Source organism: Aegilops tauschii, unplaced genomic scaffold, assembly GCF_002575655.3.
Source record: "Aegilops tauschii subsp. strangulata cultivar AL8/78 unplaced genomic scaffold, Aet v6.0 ptg000418l_obj, whole genome shotgun sequence".
NCBI classification, from domain to species: domain Eukaryota; kingdom Viridiplantae; phylum Streptophyta; class Magnoliopsida; order Poales; family Poaceae; genus Aegilops; species Aegilops tauschii.
The window spans coordinates 7,501-26,423 of NW_027332661.1; the positions used below are offsets into that span (position 1 = coordinate 7,501).

General features: G+C 36.8%; 4 non-coding genes across 4 annotated transcripts; 2 read left to right on the forward strand and 2 right to left on the reverse strand.

Moving 5' to 3' along the window:
* Positions 1-11,372: 11,372 nt before the first annotated feature.
* On the reverse strand, positions 11,373-11,460 carry TRNAS-GCU (transfer RNA serine (anticodon GCU)). Its single transcript has one exon. It is a non-coding gene; the product is annotated as a tRNA-Ser (tRNA).
* Positions 11,461-15,071: 3,611 nt separating this feature from the next.
* Positions 15,072-15,159, reverse strand: TRNAS-UGA (transfer RNA serine (anticodon UGA)). The gene has a single exon. It is a non-coding gene; the product is annotated as a tRNA-Ser (tRNA).
* Positions 15,160-15,983: 824 nt separating this feature from the next.
* TRNAG-GCC (transfer RNA glycine (anticodon GCC)) lies at positions 15,984-16,054 on the forward strand. Its single transcript has one exon. It is a non-coding gene; the product is annotated as a tRNA-Gly (tRNA).
* Positions 16,055-18,535: 2,481 nt separating this feature from the next.
* On the forward strand, positions 18,536-18,607 carry TRNAT-GGU (transfer RNA threonine (anticodon GGU)). The gene has a single exon. It is a non-coding gene; the product is annotated as a tRNA-Thr (tRNA).
* Positions 18,608-18,923: the final 316 nt, after the last annotated feature.

Here is an 18,923-nt window from a genome sequence, read left to right on the forward strand (position 1 = left end):
ACCTGACTGCAATCTTTTTCTGTCGGTAAGGATTGCACCAGAGCACCTTCTACTTCTAATAGGCCATGAACTATAGATAGAGAAGAATCATTCTGAGCGAGTACATAAGAAGCGATCCACTTTTTTTCATCGGTTCCAGGGGAAGACCAAAGATCTTGCGCGGCAGGTCCGCCAGAAAAACTCAAAAGAGAAAGAAGTCTCGTTAATCTCTTCATGCTCGTTCCAAGTTCGAAGTACCTTTTGGCCAAAGAAAAACCCGCTTCCTGACACGATTGCCTCTTTATCTTTATATAGATAGATTCTATGGGGTTATTACTTAGTAAGTCTATTTTGTACAAGAGCCCCTCCTATCTGATAGAAAAGGGTCCCATGATCCCGAGCCGATCTTACCTTGGCTCGCAAACCCCAAGTTTGTCTATGAAGAGCTAATCTAATTGTATTTTTTTCTAGAATGGATTTCTTATGTGGAATACTAATGGATAGGGCTTCGTTGCTAAGTGCTACAAGATCTAGTGCACTGGAACTCGTGGTTATGGACCCGAATCCTTTAGTATGGAACATTGTCTTTTCCAAGTAAAAACCCCTAGTATATGAAAGAATGAAAAGGTGCTTTCGTTCTTGTGGAATAAGAAGCCCTCGTACCTTAATGAAAGGAAAATCGTAATTTTTCGTTAGGTATTTGACCAAATAGGATCGTCCAGTTCCTACAGAACCTATCACTAAAATACCCGATAGGGCTAAGCGGAACGAAAAGGGTTTTCCATGAGATGGTAAATGAAAACGATTAGTCCCACACGAGGTTTGGGAATAAGTGATTGTCTGATAATGAGCAAGGAATATACGTCTTTCTGCTAAAGAGGATCTATTAAACTCATAATTCATTAGATCCTTGTTATCAATGCCAACTAGGTATCATAAGTAAATGGATCCCGGTTGTTCAATCCTTTGATAACCAAGGTCATTCTTTGCTAAAGAGAAATGATCACTATGAGTCAGACTCAATAGAATTGGATCCATTCCAAATAGCGAGAATTAGGATTCTTGATCCCTCTCAATCTCTCTTTCAATTCGAGGATCCAGAGAGGTGTTTTCATAGTCATCTCCGAATATTTGCCATCTCGGAATATTTTCGATTTCATTTTTCTATGATATGTCTTTCTATATGAAAATTGGTTATTTACGATGTACGATGATCCCTGTTAAGCATCCATGGCTGAATGGTTAAAGCGCCCAACTCATAATTGGTAAATTTGCGGGTTCAATTCCTGCTGGATGCACACGAACGGGAACATTCCATAAGTCTATTGGAACTGGCTCTCTATCCATGGAATCTCATCCATCATCCATACATAACGAATTGGTATGGTATATTCATACCATAACATAAGAACAATAAGAACTCGAATTCTTATCGATACTGGAACTCAGAGCATAGGAGGGAAAGTCGATTTATGGATGGAATCAAATACGCAGTATTTACAGAAAAAAGTCTTCGTTTATTGGGAAAGAATCAATATACTTTTAATGTCGAATCGGGATTCACTAAGACAGAAATAAAGCATTGGGTCGAACTCTTCTTTGGTGTTAAGGTGGTAGCTGTGAATAGCCATCGACTACCTGGAAAAGGTAGAAGAATAGGACCTATTCTGGGCCATACAATGCATTACAGACGTATGATCATTACCCTTCAACCGGGTTATTCTATTCCACTTCTAGATAGAGAAAAAAACTAAAGGAGAATACTTAATAATACGGCGAAACATTTATACAAAACACCTATCCCGAGCACACGCAAGGGAACCGTAGACAGGCAAGTGAAATCCAATCCACGAAATAATTTGATCCATGGACGGCACCGTTGTGGTAAAGGTCGTAATTCCAGAGGAATCATTACCGCAAGGCATAGAGGGGGAGGTCATAAGCGCCTATACCGTAAAATAGATTTTCGACGGAATCAAAAAGACATATCTGGTAGAATCGTAACCATAGAATACGACCCTAATCGAAATGCATACATTTGTCTCATACACTATGGGGATGGTGAGAAGAGATATATTTTACATCCCAGAGGGGCTATAATTGGAGATACTATTGTTTCTGGTACAAAAGTTCCTATATCAATGGGAAATGCCCTACCTTTGAGTGCGGTTTGAACTATTGATTTACGTAATTGGAAGTAACCAATTAGGTTTACGACGAAACCTAGAAATCGATCACTGATCCAATTTGACTACCTCTACGGGATAGACCTCAACAGAAAACTGTTGAGTAACGGCAGCAAGTGATTGAGTTCAGTAGTTCCTCATAGAAAATTATTGGCTCTAGAGATATGGTAATATGGAGAAGACAAAATTGTTTGAAGCACGCACAGAACCGGAAGCGCCCCTTGTTTCAAAGAGAGGAGGACGGGTTATTCACATTTAATTTGATGGTCAGAGGCAAATTGAAAGCTAAGCAGTGGTAATTAAGACCCCCGGGGGAAAATAGGGATGTCTCCTACGTTACCCATAATATGTGGAAGTATCGACGTAATTTCATAGAGTCATTCGATCTGAATGCTACATGAAGAACATAAGCCAGATGACGGAACGCAGAGACCTAGGATGTAGAAGATCATAACATGAGCGATTCGGCAGATTTGGATTCCTTTCCTATATATCCACTCATGTGGTACTTCATCATATGATTCATATAAGATCCATCTGTCTAGAGATCGTCATATACATCTAGAAAGCCGTATGCTTTGGAAGAAGCTTGTACAGTTTGGGAAGGGGTTTTTTGAGAGAAAAGAAGAATCTACTTCAACCGATATGCCCTTAGGCACGGCCATGCATAACATAGAAATCACACGTGGAAGGGGTGGGCAATTAGCTAGAGCAGCAGGTGCTGTAGCGAAACTCATTGCAAAAGAGGGTAAATCGGCCACTTTAAGATTACCATCTGGGGAGGTCCGTTTAGTATCCCAAAACTGCTTAGCAACAGTCGGACAAGTGGGTAATGTTGGGGTGAACCAAAAAAGTTTGGGTAGAGCCGGATCTAAGTGTTGGCTAGGTAAACGCCCCGTAGTAAGAGGGGTAGTTATGAACCCTGTGGACCACCCCCATGGGGGCGGTGAAGGGAAAGCTCCCATTGGTAGAAAAAAACCCACAACCCCTTGGGGTTATCCTGCGCTTGGAAGAAGAACTAGGAAAAGGAAAAAATATAGCGATAGTTTTATTCTTCGTCGCCGTAAGTAAATACGTAACTAGGAATATGGAAAATTGCATTTTTGGAATTTGCAATAATGCGATGGGCGAACGACGGGAATTGAACCCGCGCATGGTGGATTCACAATCCACTGCCTTGATCCACTTGGCTACATCCGCCCCTTATCCAGCTAAAGGATTTTTTGCTTTTTTCCATTGATCATTATTCTATTTATTCTGACCTCCGTACTTCGATCGAGATATTGGACATAGAATGCCACTCTTTAAAAAGGAAAAAAGGAGTAATCAGCTGTGACACGAAAAAAAACGAATCCTTTTGTAGCTCATCATTTATTGGCAAAGATAGAAAAGGTCAATATGAAGGAGGAGAAAGAAACAATAGTAACGTGGTCCCGGGCATCTAGCATTCTACCCACAATGGTTGGCCATACAATCGCGATTCATAATGGAAAGGAACATATACCTATTTACATAACAAATCCTATGGTAGGTCGCAAATTGGGGAATTCGTGCCTACTCGGCATTTCACGAGTTATGAAAATGCAAGAAAGGATACTAAATCTCGTCGTTAACTGAATTCTGAATAGAAAGATTAAGAAGAAAAAAAAGATTCAAAATAAAGACAGAAATACCCAATATCTTGCTAGAACAAGATATTGGGTATTTCTGTCTTTTCTTTCTTCAAAAATTCTTATATGTTAGCAGAAAAACCTTATCCATTAATAGATGGAACTTCAACAGCAGCTAAGTCTAGAGGGAAGTTGTGAGCATTACGTTCGTGCATTACTTCCATACCAAGGTTAGCACGGTTGATGATATCAGCCCAAGTATTAATAACGCGACCTTGACTATCAACTACAGATTGGTTGAAATTGAAACCATTTAGGTTGAAAGCCATAGTACTAATACCTAAAGCAGTGAACCAGATTCCTACTACAGGCCAAGCAGCCAAGAAGAAGTGTAAAGAACGAGAGTTGTTGAAACTAGCATATTGGAAGATTAATCGGCCAAAATAACCATGAGCAGCCACAATATTATAAGTTTCTTCCTCTTGACCAAATTTGTAACCCTCATTAGCAGATTCATTTTCAGTAGTTTCCCTGATCAAACTAGAGGTTACCAAGGAACCATGCATAGCACTGAATAGGGAACCGCCGAATACACCAGCTACACCTAACATGTGGAATGGATGCATAAGGATGTTGTGCTCTGCCTGGAATACAATCATAAAGTTGAAAGTACCAGAGATTCCTAAAGGCATACCATCAGAAAAGCTTCCTTGACCAATAGGGTAAATCAAGAAAACAGCAGTAGCAGCTGCAACAGGAGCTGAATATGCAACAGCAATCCAAGGACGCATACCCAGACGGAAACTAAGTTCCCACTCACGACCCATATAACAAGCTACACCAAGTAAGAAGTGTAGAACAATTAGCTCATAAGGACCACCATTGTATAACCACTCATCAACAGATGCAGCTTCCCAAATTGGGTAAAAGTGCAATCCGATCGCCGCAGAAGTAGGGATAATAGCACCAGAGATAATATTGTTTCCATAAAGTAAAGAACCAGAAACAGGCTCACGAATACCATCAATATCTACTGGAGGGGCAGCGATGAAGGCGATAATAAATACAGAAGTTGCGGTCAATAAGGTAGGGATCATCAAAACACCGAACCATCCGATGTAAAGACGATTTTCAGTGCTAGTTATCCAGTTGCAGAAGCGACCCCACAGGCTTGTACTTTCGCGTCTCTCTAAAATTGCAGTCATGGTAAGATCTTGGTTTATTCAAATTGCAAGGACTCCCAAGCACACGTATTAACTAGAATATAGATAATAGAAGGCTTGTTATTTAACAGTATAACATAGACTATATACCAATGTCAACCAAGTCAGCCCAAAGATTAGCTATCCATATAACTAAATTAACCAAACCAATAATTTTGTATTTGTAAATGAAGTGAGTCAAAGTTTTTAACTTTGATGAGTCTTTTCTATATGGGTTGCCCGGGACTCGAACCCGGAACTAGTCGGATGGAGTAGATAATTCTTCCTTGTTACAATAGAGAAAAATCCCTCCCCAAATCGTGCTTGCATTTTTCATTGCACACGACTTTCCCTATGTAGAAATAGCCAATTTCTATTCCAAAGAGGAAGTTCTACTAATTTTTTTAATTAGTAACTTGATTCACCTACTCTTTATTATAATAAAAAGAACATTTCAGAATGAAAAATAGAAAAGTTTTTTCTTGATCATTTATCAACCCTTTCCTGTTTCTTAATTTCGTCTAATGATTAATTAAGAGGGTTGACCAGGTCATTGATACGTATAATATCCAAATACCAAATACGCTCAGTGTGTGATCCACAGAAAGAAAAAAGAGTTGTTTTGGTGAACATCAAAGAAAAAACTTGCTCTTCTTCCATAAAAAATTCTTCTAAAAATGCCGAACCCAATCGTTGCATAAAAGTTCGTACCGTGCTTTTATGTTTCCGAGCTAAAGTTCTAGCGCATGAAAGTCGAAGTATATACTTTAGTCGATACAAAGTCCGTTTTTTCGAAGATCCACTATGATAATGAAAAAGATTTCTACATATCCGACCAAATCGATCAAGAATATCCCAATCTGATAAATCTGTCCAAATGGGTTTACTAATAGGATGCCCCGATCCAGTACAAAATTGAGCTTTTGATAAGTATCCTATGAGGAGAGTAGCGGGGACTATGGTATCGAATTTTTTCATTCGAGTATCTATTAGAAATGACTTCTCCAGCATTTGATTCCTTACTAACAAAGAACTTTTTGGTACACTTGAAAGGTACCCCATAAAATCGAAGCAAGAGTTTGCTAATTGGTTTATATGGATTCTTCGCGGCTGAGTCCAAAAACAGAAATAATATTGCCAGAAATTGATAAGGTAGCATTTCCATTTCTTCTTCAAAAAAAAAGTGCCTTTTGATGCAAGAATTGCCTTTCCTTGATATCGAACATAATGCATAAGAGGATCCATAAAGAACCATAGGGTTTTCCGAGAAAAACCAGGGTACATTATCCCAAAATGTTCCATCTTCCTAGAAAAGTGGATTCGTTCCAGAAAAGTTCCAGAAGATGCTAATGGTAAGCAAGAAGATTGTTTACGAAGAAACAACAAAAAAAATTCATATTCTGATACATAAGAGTTATATAGGAATCGAAACAGTCTTTTATTTTCTTTTTGAAAATAAAAAATGGATTTCATTGAAGTAATAAAACTATTCCAATTCGAATAATAGTTGAGAAAGAATCGCAATAAATGCAAAGATGGAACATCTTGGATACGGTATTGAAGGAGTTGAACCAGGATTTCCAAATGGATAGGATAGGGTATTTCTATATGTGATAGATAATCCAAATGCAAAAATTTGTCTTCTAAAAAGGGAAATATTGAATGAATAGAGCGTAAATTCTGAAACTTTGGTATTTCTTTTTCTTTCGGACAAAATAATTCCCGTAGCGAGAATGGGATTTCCACAACGATCGCAAACCCTTCAGATAGAATCTGAGAATAAAACTCAGAATAAAAATAATTTTTGTAATCCAATAATCGATCTTGGTTAGGATGATTAACCGAGTTATCCAAAAAATTCTGCTGATACATTCGAATAATTAAACGTTTCACAAGTAGTGAACTAAATTTCTTGTTATTACAACTAACAACTATTTCCACAGGTTCAGAACCATTTAATCCATAATGGTGGGCAAATGCATAAATATATTCCTGAAAGAGAAGTGGGTAGACAAAGTATTGTTGACGAGATTTATGTTTTTCTGAATACCCTTCGAATTTTTCCATTTGTATTTCTACTTGAATCAGAGAGAAGAAGCATTTCTCGGTTTATCGAATGATGATACATAGTGCAATATGGTCAGAACAGGGTGTTGCATTTTTAATACAAACCCTGGAAAGAAAGGGAGTCTAATCCACAGATCTTTTTCTGCTCCTTTTCTACCCAATTAGTTTATGTTTGTTCTAATTAAAAAAAAAGAACAGAACAAGTTTTTTATTTTTGCAGGCCAATCGCTCTTTTGACTTTGGAATACAGCCTCTTTATCAATATACTGCTTCTTTTACACATTCAATCCATAACATCCCTTATTCAATCCATAATCAAGAATAATTAGGATTTCTAAAAAAAAAAGAAAAAATAAAGGGTCCACTCATAGGAAAACCCAACCTTTCCCCGCATCCGGCACTAATCTATTTTTAACGTCTAATTAGAGCGGGGAATCATTCCAATTAGGAAGTTCAGCTCGTTGCTTTTTATTTTACCAGAATTGGAGCCAGGCTCTATCCATTTATTCATTAGACCCAGAAAATCGTAATTTTGGATTCCATTCAAAAAAGATTGATTTTATTACGACATGCTATTTTTTCCATTCATTACCTTTGAGGATCAGTCGTGGTCTTCTAGACTCTACCAAGAGTCTGGACGAATTTGTTGTTTCATCCAAATGTGTAAAAGATCATAGTCGCACTTAAAAGCCGAGTACTCTACCATTGAGTTAGCAACCCAGATAAAAAAAGGATCTTAGATACGATCGAAATCCAAAAATCAATGGAATTACACCGCGCGCGCTTCTGTCAAAACATTGAACTAGCAAGACATCAAAAGATTTTTTTATCGACCATGAAAAACACTCAAATGCCAAAACGAACAGGTCCGGTTAAATTCCACTAAAGTAAAGTTAAAAAAAGAGCGACCCTAATCACGATGGCCAAATTCTCCTTATTTTTAGCGATTTTTATTAAAAAAAAATATATATTATATTGTATGAGAATACATGCAAGAGGAACACCCTTATCATTTGAGCGAAGTGTAGGCGGAAAAATTGAATATGGAGTGAGGATAAAGAGACCCATCTATCTACAAATTCTATTTGTTCAATAGACCTTTGTCAATGGAAATACAATGGTAAGAAAACAAATTAGATAGAAAAAGTAAATAAAATAGGGGCTTATGTTGAATTGGCACGATATAATATAAATCCAAATAGGATTAAAAAAGAGGTAAATTGTGTCTAAATAATTAGACAACTAGGAATACTAATAATCTTCTCCTATCCTACTTTTTGATTCATTTAGTTCTTCAATTAACTCAAAGTTCTTTCTTTTTCTTTAAAGAATTCCGCCTTCCTTAAAATATCATAAACAGTTCTTGTTGGTTGAGCACCCTTTTCAAGGAAATAGAGAATAGCTGGAACATTTAAACAAGTTTGATTCTTTATCGGATCATAAAAACCTACTTTTTGAAGATCTCTTCCTTCTCTTCGAGATCGAACATCAATTGCAACGATTCGATAGACAGCTTATTGGGATAGATGTAGATAAACAACGCCCCCCCCTAGAAACGTATAGGAGGTTTTCTCCTCATACGGCTCGAGAAAATGATTCGAATTTCTGTCGATAATAATAGAAATTAGACTATGACGTGCATTAATTTCCTTACAGAAAAAACAAATTTCATTTATACTCATGACTCAAGTGGGCTAATTTTGCCTGACAAACTTCGAAGGCAAAATCCTTCCAAAATTTTTGAGTCGTCTTTAAACTCTTTTCTTTGTCTCATTTCGAACGAATTGACTTTTATTCCTTATTCTGATCCAACTCTGTTGTTGAGACAATTGAAAATTGTGTTTACTTGTTCTGGAATCCTTTATCTTTGATTTGTGAAATCCTTGGGTTTAGACATTACTTCGGGAATTCCTATTTTTTTCTTTCAAAAGAGTAGCAACATACCCTTTTTTCTTATTTCCTTCGATAAAGCATTTATCTCTTCTATAGAAATCTAATAAGAGGGATTGATTCTGATATACTTTTATTGGACTTTATTCTTATTTTAACCTTTCGATTTATTTCTATATTAAGGATAGACTGACAAAGTTGGCCTAATTTATTAGTTTTCACTAACCCTAGATTCTTTCCCTTGATAAAAAAAATTCTGTCCTCTCGAGCTCCATCGTGTACTATGTTACTTAAACCCAGCGCAAATTTGGTTCGGAACGAATAGAACAGGCTATGTCGAGCCAAGAGCATTTTCATTACTATGGAAAATGATGGATAGAAAAATCCACAATCGATCATGTCCTTCAAGTCGCACGTTGCTTTCTACCACATCGTTTTAAACGAAGTTTTACCATAACAAACATTCCTCTTTTCATTGCAAAGTGGTATAGAGAATTGATCCAATATGGATGGAATCATGAATAGTCATTGGTTTAGTTTTTTTATACTAATTAAAACTTGCTATCTATGGAGCAATATGGATAAAAGAAAGTAAGTATTTATCCGGGAAGCCTCCGCCAAGATCCAATTTATTTAAACCCATATTAAAATTCTATCATATGAATGAAACATAGTTTGAAAAAGACGACTAAACAAGTTTGCTTAAAACTTATTTATTCTTAAATTTCCACCCTCAACGGATGGCTCGAGATGATCAATCTTGAAGTGAGAAAAGAAGGATTGACTCTTCCTCAATAAATAAACTATCAACCTCCAAAAAAGTTTAATTAATTTAATTACTAGAATTAGAATTCTAGTAGTAATATATTTTTTCAGTACCAAAAACAATTAACTATAATAACTAAATAAACTATTCCAATGAAAAGATTGAAAGTTTTTGGTAGTTATAGAATTCTCGTACTTCTTCAACTCGAATACCAAAAGGAAGAAAAAAATATGACTAAGTGATTTTATTTTATAGTAGAGGCATATCCTGAATGTGCTTGATAGATCCCATTTTTTCATGAAAATAAAGATAGTCAATTTGACTGGACTTAAGACTTTATTATGTTTTCTGAGAAAGAATAAGATATCATTATTCTCTTTAATAAACTTTTGTCTCGTACGGAATACTATATGATTTCACCGTTTGTTTCATCAGAAACAATCTGGGACGGAAGGATTCGAACCTCCGAGTAACGGGACCAAAACCCGCTGCCTTACCACTTGGCCACGCCCCATTTCGGGTTTTATGCGACACTAATAAACACTAGTATGTTTATTTGTTATTCGTCAATACCATTTCAATTACATAAAAAAGGAGGGATATTCTCTTGCTAGTATTCTACACATGCGGATAATATAGAATCAAAAAAATGCATTGATCATTACATGGAATTCTATTAAGATATTATATGAAAGTCGAATTTATTCCACTCTCATTTGAGAGTGCAAATACAAGGAGGTATTTTGTGTTTGGGAAAGTCCGAAGAAAAAAGATTTTGAATCTGCCTTTTCCTTCTTTCCCTTAAAAAAATAACTCAAGAAAAATCCAATTATTTACTCTACAAGAATGAAATGCTTGTTATGCCTAATATACTTAGTTTAACCTGTATCTGTTTTAATTCTGTTCTTTATCCTACTAGTTTTTTCTTTGCCAAATTACCCGAAGCTTATGCTATTTTCAATCCAATCGTGGATATTATGCCTGTTATACCTCTATTCTTTTTTCTATTAGCCTTTGTTTGGCAAGCTGCTGTAAGTTTTCGATGAAATCTTTAGTACTCTGTATGCCAAATTGAATGATGTGTTCATTCCAAAAAAATTTAAAAATGGGTAAAAGCCGAGAAGTTTTATATTTTTATATTATGAACCTTCGATTCTAAAATTTAAATTCTTCTACATTGAATGGGTAGCTACAGCAATAAATTTGGATCAGCCTTTCTACTCCCCTGCACCTAGGTTGAGCAGGTACCTAAAGGTACCTACACAATACCTAACCACCTAACCCTATTTTTGCTATTGATAAGAGTGCTTATTATAAAAGAATTCTTGCAATTTTTTTCAAGAATTCTTTTTTGCATTTTTAGGTATAAAAAAAAAACCATCCTAGTGGATCCGTGTGGTAAGGAAAAACTGGTAATCTATTCCTTAAAAAAAAATCTTGGAGATTATGTAATGCTTACTCTCAAACTTTTTGTTTATACAGTAGTGATATTCTTTGTTTCACTCTTTATCTTTGGATTCTTATCTAATGACCCAGGACGGAATCCTGGACGCGAGGAGTAAAAATTCAGTTTTTTTTTTTTCTTATTGGATTTGTTTCGTACATTTATCTATGAGAAAATCCGGGGGTCAGAATTCTTTCCAATTCGAAAGTCCCAAATGATCCAAGGGAGCGGAAAGAGAGGGATTCGAACCCTCGGTACAAAAAAATTGTACAACGGATTAGCAATCCGCCGCTTTAGTCCACTCAGCCATCTCTCCACGTTCCAAAGCGAAAGGTTTCCGTGATATGATATAGGCAAGAAATAAGAAATAACGGTTGCAAAAAACCCCCTTTTTTTCTTTCAAAAGTCTATAAAAATTATATTGCCAATTCCATTTTAATTATATTCTTTTTTCTTAATGTTAATAAAAAAAGAAGAAAATTCTTGTTTTTTCTTTCTAAAAATCGATATTGGCCGAGAGACAATCAAATAGATTTTCTCTTTAGCGGGCATTTCCATATAGGACTTGTTATAATTATAATAAAACAAGCAGGTTATATAAAAAAAAACGCTTTTTTTGTCGATTATTTATCAAGAAAGCAAAAAGGGTTCTTATCAAATCCACCATAAAATTGGAAAGAAGCATAAAGTAAGTAGACCTGACTCCTTTAATGATGCCTCTATCCGCTATTCTGATATATAAATTCGATGTAGATGAAATTGTATAAGCGAATTTTTTTTATTTCCTTAGACTTAGACCGCGCAAGACAAGAATTTTTCGCTATTTACGATTTCATATTCTTGTTACTAGATGTTCTATAGGAATAAGAAGAAATCGCAACTCCTTTGCGCTACACATAAAATTGGATTTCGAAGGTCCATTTTTTTTTTCAGAATCCTCTATTTTAGTTCTTCCACCCATGCAATAGAGAGGGAATGGGAAAAGAAGGGTTACTTTTATTTTCATTTTTCCCTTAAAAGATAGACTTTGAAATAGGAGTCTTGGAATAATGCTGAATTCAAAGGTTTATTTCTTTCTATAGTATAAGAAAAACAATTTATTTCTATTTCTATAGTATAAGAAAAACAAATAGTATAAGAAAAACAAATCGAATCAAATTCATGGATTTACCACGACCTCGGTTGTGACTGTGACTCCATAGATAAAAATGGGAAATTTCTCTCTTCGAGACCATTGAAAAAGGGCATTGAACGACAAAGAAATCGTCCACAGATAATAAAACTATCATATGCCTTGGAAAGTGATATGAGGTGCTCGGAAATGGTTGAAGTAATTGAATAGGAGGATCACTATGACTATAGCCCTTGGTAGAATTCCTAAAGAAGAAAATGATCTATTTGATACTATGGATGACTGGTTACGAAGGGACCGTTTCGTTTTTGTAGGATGGTCTGGCCTATTGCTCTTTCCTTGTGCTTATTTCGCTTTAGGGGGTTGGTTTACAGGGACAACTTTTGTAACTTCTTGGTATACCCATGGATTGGCTAGTTCCTATTTGGAAGGTTGTAATTTCTTAACCGCAGCAGTTTCTACCCCTGCCAATAGTTTAGCACACTCTTTGTTGCTACTATGGGGGCCCGAAGCACAAGGAGATTTTACTCGTTGGTGTCAATTAGGCGGTCTATGGACTTTTGTAGCTCTCCACGGGGCTTTTGCACTAATAGGTTTCATGTTACGCCAATTTGAACTTGCTCGGTCTGTTCAATTGCGGCCTTATAATGCAATCTCATTCTCTGGTCCAATTGCTGTTTTTGTTTCTGTATTCCTTATTTATCCACTGGGGCAATCTGGTTGGTTCTTTGCGCCGAGTTTTGGCGTAGCAGCGATATTTCGATTCATCCTTTTCTTCCAAGGATTTCATAATTGGACGTTGAACCCATTTCATATGATGGGAGTTGCCGGAGTATTAGGTGCGGCTCTGCTATGCGCTATTCATGGAGCGACCGTAGAAAACACTCTATTTGAGGACGGTGATGGTGCAAATACCTTCCGTGCTTTTAACCCAACTCAAGCTGAAGAAACTTATTCCATGGTCACTGCTAACCGCTTTTGGTCCCAAATCTTTGGTGTTGCTTTTTCCAATAAACGTTGGTTACATTTCTTTATGCTATTTGTACCCGTCACCGGTTTATGGATGAGTGCTATTGGCGTAGTTGGCTTGGCTCTGAACTTACGTGCCTATGACTTTGTTTCCCAGGAAATCCGTGCAGCGGAAGATCCTGAATTTGAGACTTTCTACACCAAAAATATTCTTTTAAACGAGGGTATTCGTGCGTGGATGGCAGCTCAGGATCAGCCTCATGAAAATCTTATATTCCCTGAGGAGGTTCTACCACGTGGAAACGCTCTTTAATGGAACTTTCGTTTTAGCTGGTCGTGACCAAGAAACCACCGGCTTTGCTTGGTGGGCTGGGAATGCCAGACTTATCAATTTGTCCGGTAAACTGCTTGGAGCTCATGTAGCCCATGCCGGATTAATCGTATTCTGGGCCGGAGCAATGAACCTATTTGAAGTGGCCCATTTCGTACCAGAAAAGCCCATGTATGAACAAGGGTTGATTTTACTTCCACACTTAGCTACTCTAGGTTGGGGAGTAGGGCCAGGGGGGGAAGTTCTAGATACTTTTCCGTACTTTGTATCTGGCGTACTTCACCTAATTTCCTCCGCAGTCTTAGGCTTCGGTGGCATTTATCACGCGCTTCTGGGACCCGAGACTCTTGAGGAATCTTTTCCATTCTTTGGTTATGTCTGGAAAGATAGAAATAAAATGACTACAATTTTGGGTATTCACTTAATTTTGTTAGGTCTAGGTGCTTTTCTTCTAGTACTCAAGGCTCTTTATTTTGGCGGTGTATATGATACCTGGGCCCCTGGGGGGGGAGATGTAAGAAAAATTACCAATTTGACCCTTAGCCCCAGTGTTATATTTGGTTATTTACTAAAATCTCCTTTTGGTGGAGAAGGGTGGATTGTTAGTGTAGATGATTTAGAAGATATAATTGGTGGGCATGTATGGTTGGGTTTTATTTGTGTATTTGGCGGAATTTGGCATATTTTAACCAAACCCTTCGCATGGGCTCGCCGTGCATTTGTATGGTCTGGAGAAGCTTACTTGTCTTATAGTTTAGCTGCTTTATCTGTCTTTGGTTTTATCGCTTGTTGTTTTGTATGGTTCAATAATACAGCTTATCCGAGTGAGTTTTATGGACCCACCGGGCCAGAAGCTTCTCAAGCTCAAGCATTTACTTTTCTAGTTAGAGACCAGCGTCTTGGAGCTAATGTGGGATCCGCTCAAGGACCCACAGGTTTAGGTAAATATCTAATGCGTTCCCCAACTGGGGAGGTTATCTTTGGAGGGGAAACTATGCGTTTTTGGGACCTTCGTGCTCCATGGTTAGAACCTCTAAGGGGCCCCAACGGTTTGGACTTGAGTAGGTTGAAAAAAGACATACAACCTTGGCAAGAACGACGCTCAGCAGAATATATGACCCACGCTCCTTTAGGCTCTTTAAATTCCGTGGGTGGCGTAGCTACCGAGATCAATGCAGTTAATTATGTCTCTCCTAGAAGTTGGTTATCAACTTCTCATTTTGTTCTAGGATTCTTCTTTTTTGTGGGCCATTTATGGCATGCAGGAAGAGCCCGAGCTGCTGCAGCAGGTTTTGAAAAGGGAATCGATCGTGATTTGGAACCTGTTCTTTACATGAACCCTCTTAACTAAGATTTTCTTATTTATACCTGTTCTACTTTTTTTCTGTTCTGGCTCGGTTATTCCATCTAGCCGAGCCATTCATTCCTTTTTATGAAAGAAAGATAAGGGACAGAAAAAAAAAAATGAAAGAAACAAACGTATTCAATAAGCAAAAGGAGAGAGAGGGATTCGAACCCTCGATAGTTCCTAGAACTATACCGGTTTTCAAGACCGGAGCTATCAACCACTCAGCCATCTCTCCACAGCCTAATCCTTATTTTACTCCTACAAATAGAACATAGCCATATAAAAAATAAAAAGATTTATTAGCCTCTAGAAAGATATCAGATACAAGTTCCTTTTCGATATATCTCTGTATACTGTATACACGGATACAGGATCCGCTATACCCGCTTGTGAAATAAAGAGTAAATAATCTCTTCTCACCCCCATATCCAAATAAAAAAGCGGTTTAAGTAATAAATTTGAATTAAAGAGAAGAATCAATGGATTCATGATTAAACCCCTCCTACTTCTTGTATTTTTTTACAATTTTGGTTTAAGTGAGGGATCAAATATGTAGTCAACTTTATTTGATGGTAGCTTGGAGGATTAGAAATATGACTATTGCTTTCCAATTAGCTGTTTTTGCATTAATTGCGACTTCCTCAGTCTTAGTAATTAGTGTACCCCTTGTATTTGCTTCTCCTGATGGTTGGTCAAATAATAAAAATGTTGTATTTTCCGGTACATCGTTATGGATTGGACTAGTCTTTCTCGTAGCTATTCTGAATTCTCTCATTTCTTAAATTAAATTTGGTTAATATTTATTAACCCCATAAAAAAGAAATAATAAAGGCCATTTCTTCTAAAAAATTAGAATAGTGAGACGTATTAAAACGCAATTTGCGTTCCGAATTGCTAGCTCTTCTCTTTCAGTATTATGAAATTCCATTCCCATTAGAATATTCATTCACAGATAATAAAAAAAGGAAAACTCTAATATAATAGAAAATGAAATGAAACGGTCGACCCAGACATAGAAGGTCGACCCAGGCGGATATACGCTATAAAATATATACCGTAGCGAGCGTAGTTCAATGGTAAAATATCTCCTTGCCAAGGAGAAGATACGGGTTCGATTCCCGCCGCTCGCCCGCTTAATTTATCAAAGTACTATGATAAAAAGTTTAGTCTAGTTAACTGTTTAACTACTTATATTAAATTAAGTATTAATTAGGTGTTAGTCTAGTGCCGTATCCCTTACTATCTTACCCTTCCTTTGCATCCCACTCAAAAAAAGAGGGCGCTCCGGAGGCAGAAATAGAACTCGCCAACAGAGCTCCAAAAATTGGGTATTAACTGAGACAAACAACGGGCAAACTTTTTTTAAAGGGAAGAGAGAGGTAGACTGTCCCTTTCGTTTCATTTTTATTTTCTGCAGGGTAGGGAGAAGCCTTGCGCCTTCTTTTTTTGAAGGCAAGTGACTTCGCAAACTGCTCAATTTTGCCCTCTAGGGCCGGGAACTAATGAATAAAAAAGGGTTGGATACGCCCCTCTACCATATCTAGAGAAATAGAATAGTCCTTTTATACAGACTGCTAAGTGCGGAGACGGGAATCGAACCCGTGACCTCAAGGTTATGAGCCTCGTGAGCTACCAAACTGCTCTACTCCGCTCTGGAGTACCAGAAACTGGTGGACAAAAAAGGCTTGAATACAAGCCTCTAACATGTCTAGACAAAGAGAATACTCCTTTTATACAGAATGGAGCGGGTAGCGGGAATCGAACCCGCATCGTTAGCTTGGAAGGCTAGGGGTTATAGTCGACGTTGGTTGATTATTTTTAACGTCTCTAATTCAAAACCGAACATGAAATTTTGATTTCATTCGGCTCCTTTATGGATATTCTCACCACTTAACATCTATGTCAGCTTTTCTATTTGAATGGAACCAAAGCTCTCCGCTTTCTAGATGATCCTTATAGAGTAGGAGATAGAAATTCTATCTAAATCCATCTAATCTACTTACTTCGTTCCCTAATTTCATTCAAGAGATCCTGAGGAAAAGAATTGGGTTTCCACCGAGCTTAAACAATATGCGGATGGTTCTAGTAAACCAAAACTATCGTTTTTTAGCTATTTGGCTTCCTTATTCCTTATTTTAAGAAGATTTAGTTACGATTGGAAATCAACTTTTTTGTATCTTCATCCATAGATCCTTTACTCATATTTTCAAAATTGGAATACTTAATCCAATGCAAAATTATGCTTCGCGACTCTGTACTCATAATCCTATTTTTATTTTGGATGCAATTTAAATTAGTCTTTGGATACAAATCGCCAGAATGTATATTCTTCCTCAATATGCTATTGAGAGGAAAAGGATTTAATCCTTTATAAGAACTAAAGTTTTCATCGGAATATAAAAATAAAAAACTTAAGGATGCCTTAAGTATATCATTTCAAATTCAGTTATTATATAGAACGAATCACACTTTTACCACTAAACTATACCCGCTACATTGTAGATTATGGTATAAATGGTACCCTTTGTCAAGGATAGCCATTTGACAAGAAGGCTAATTCCCCCTTATTGAATCAGATGGAGAAGGTTCATGACACTGAGCCGTTGGTACTTCTACTTCGATCGCTCGCCTTTACTTTAGGATTTAGATAGCCCCTCTGGTCTGTAAAAAAAATCTTTTCTTACCATGCTAATAGCGCCTGAACCAAATGTATTTATTTTGATTAGGATCCTATTCTACGGTTACGACTACAATAATAATTATTTACTTTGCAAGGACGTAAGTGTGTCAGACTGCTAAATTGTTTTATTATTCCTACAATATAAACTAGGGGATATAGGGGGTAACACTGTCCCTATAAATTCCTTTTTCCTTTTCTTTTTTGTCCAGAATTGAACAAAAAAGAAATTATGGAAGATGTTTTCTTCCCCCATTAAGTCCGAGCCATAGAGTAAGAGTGAGATGAGTTTTCCAAATTCATCATAGACTTTCCCTATGGCTTGATAGAAGTAAGCAGCAAAGAGTCGTAACTTAAAGAAAAAAACGGACAGGGCCGACAGATTTACCTGATGTAAAGAAGATCCTAAAAGTCTCTGATTAGTCGACTCTCTCCATTTAACACTTTCCTCTCTCTCCTTTTTTCCACTGACTCAATTCTAGTTTATTAGATTCTTGTTTAAAAGAATGAAAAAAGTTCAATAGAACTAAGAACACATAAAAAATAGCATAGAGGATCAAGGCCATTACCAAAAGTTCCTCCCAAGGATCCTATATCCTATTGGGTATCTGTTCCCCGCCTTTTCCCGCTAGGATCGGAAATCTTATATTTTCCATATCCATATACCGTTGAATCCTTGGGGTTCCAGAATCCGCCTATTTTACTAGTCTTCGGAAACGGAAAACCCTGAACCAAGAAGAGTTGGATATGTTATGTAGGGTATGTTTTTTTTTTATTAATTTTATTTTGAGCTCTCAAGATATCGATATATACATATACAATCTCTACATAATGTCTCTCTCTCTATCTCTATATATTATATATATAATATGTACATTATGCAGTAGACCCATAATGGGAAATCCAAGTGGCTAATTTTTGAATTAAATAAAAAGCCCTTTTAACTCAGTGGTAGAGTAATGCCATGGTAAGGCATAAGTCATCGGTTCAAATCCGATAAAGGGCTTTTTAAATTAGTGGTAGAGTAATCTCGTGCTAAGACGTAAGTCGTTGGTTCGAATCTGATAGAGTACTTTTCTACTAAATTGATTCACTTTTGTTCTTTGTTTTTGAAACTTTCTCTATATTTTTAGAGAATTTTATGACTTAGTGCGGGATGGATGCATTTTTGGTCTGAACACTAAATGAAGCACGGAGAATTAATCTATAACGATCAACTAAAAAAAATCCTAGATGAAAACATAACAGAAAAGTTGGAAAAACTCTTTGCTTTGGATCTATTTATACTTTTCGAGTATATTGACAATTCCAAAAAACTGCTC